Here is a 2,421-nt window from a genome sequence, read left to right on the forward strand (position 1 = left end):
GTGTGGTGTAAGGAAATGGTCCAGTTTCATTCTTCTGCATGTGGCTATCCAATTTTCCCAACACCATTTGTTGAAGAGACTGTCTTTGTTCCATTGGACATTCTTTCCTGCTTTGTCGAAGATGAGTTGACCATAGAGTTGAGGGTCCATTTCTGGGCTCTCTATTCTGTTCCATTGATCTATGTGTCTGTTTTTGTGCTCCTGGTCATTCTAAATTCCACTCAGGAGAGAGGGGCTTTTCAAGAAAACTGGTTCTCAGATACCCTCTTTGAAATTCCTCTGTGTCAATGTCTGATGTCTGCTAAATCTTAACCTCATCAGTCTAAACTTCCTAGTCTTTAGTTGTGTCTATGGCCGGCTGAATGTCATTTTTAAGATAATTTTTGAGAGAAGCATTTCCCAGAATTAAGCATGTAAAAGTCTAAAAATCACTCTTTTAGACAAATATCAGATCATACCAAATACGGCAACTAGCTCGGGCTCCAAGCATGGGCTCAACCTACAGCAAAATTCTAGAGAGATGCCAACACCTGCAGACAATCAAGTCACTCTGTTATTTCCAGAAAGTCAGCCCCACTGTGTGAAATGATGCTGCGTCACCTCTAGCTTGTCATTTACCATCCTACAGTGACTGTTTATGCCATTTCCCCCATTAGACTAAGGATTCCTGAGAACACACCTGTATCTTATTCTTCTATCTCTACATCTTCAAATACTAGCAAACATTCATCACTCTGAAGGCACCATATAAAGATTAACTGAATGGAATACAAATGTGTCCCTTTCCAGGCCCACCTCTGACCAGCCCTCTCAGCCACATTGAGGTAAAAATGATACCTGATAGCAGCTAAAGCACTGTATTTTTCTAGGTAGATCTGTGAATATATCAAAGCATTAAAGAAAAAGTATAGAGTTGATACTGGAATTTGAGAAGTTAGTTTTTCTTGTCCTCTAAAGTCACACCATGACTGGTATACCAACAAAGAAAGATACCCTACCCCTGTTACATTTTATTGCACATGTGGTCCAGGTGCATCCAGATGTACCTCTAGAATACAACATATATTACATGAGCTGGTCAGAGATCCTTTTCAGGCACAGATTTCTTGTTGCTGGTGACTTTTTCTTATTTTTCCAAGAGTGCCTCCTTTGTGCTACTTCAAATAGGTTGTTGGGCTTTGAGGAAGCAAGTCAAAGCAAATGGGATAAGGGAAGGCTCTTCCTATGAAAGTCAACCACAGACTGGAGAGGTTTTTAAGAAGTTCCGGAAAGTAGCATCTACACCTTTGAATGCAGCTTCTCTTCTCCTGAGAATGAAATTGCTTTATTGCACTATTCACTGAGTCCTCCACTTGATCTGTGCTCTCACAACATTTTGCTCATCCCTCAAGCAAAGCATTTATTATGCTCTGTTATGGATAATTCACAAATGTCTGTCCCCTTAACACTCAGAGACCCTTTGGGGAAGGAACTTTGTCTCATTTATCTCAGAAAGCTGAACACTTAAAACACATAGCTTTGTTAAATGGGTGGATGTAAATGTTTGTTAGATGGATGGAAGGATAGAAGAATGGATGGATGAAAGGATGGATGAATGGGTGGATGGATGGATAGATTTATTTCTTGCATATTTACTATGTGTAAATTAGAATCACACAGTGTCTGTCTCCTCTCAAAACCAGGCAGTGAACATGAAGGATCTGGAAATAATACTATTCTTTGCCAACAGCTGCAACAATATCTCACAATGGCATAATATTTTGAAATGTGTATGTGTTCAGATGAGTAATTTTTATATTGAATTCCCTTTGAGATTAGGATGCAAACTACATATGAGAATATTTATCCATATGATAAAGTGTTTTTTTACTTTTTGACAAATTAAATTTTTAATTTAAAATTTGTTTTTAAGTGAATTAACTGAATAGATTCTGAAGAGTAAATATCTATTTTTGTTTTTGTTTTTGCTGCCAAGCATCCAGTTGTCCTTCAGATAACCACACTCTGATTGTTCTTGAAGGAACTATGTCCCCATCAGTCTCAGCCCATCTGTCTTAGGTGAGGTACCACATCAGTTAAGTTAATCACAATGTTTCTTTTTCTTGGTCCTATGGATAGAATCAAGGTTGGATATCTGATCCAATCACAGCCAATGAGTTATCACCAGACTGTTGCTTAAACTTCTGGGAGACTTTAGCTCATTTGGCTTAACTCAAACCTGAAAGAATATAAAATCTGGTTGCTCAGCAGCCATCTGGCTATGGTGAGGAGGCAATATTTGTCTGAGAATGATTTTACTTGGAGAACATGTAAGAAAAAGAATGACTGGGTCATGATTTTTTGAGTCTTTGAATAAAACTGTATTTTAAGTCAACTCTACTCCCAGACTATATATATATATATTTTCAAGTGTAAAAAAAA

This window comes from Leptonychotes weddellii, chromosome 4 (assembly GCF_054177405.1).
Source record: "Leptonychotes weddellii isolate Sample4059 chromosome 4, ASM5417740v2, whole genome shotgun sequence".
NCBI lineage: Eukaryota > Metazoa > Chordata > Mammalia > Carnivora > Phocidae > Leptonychotes > Leptonychotes weddellii.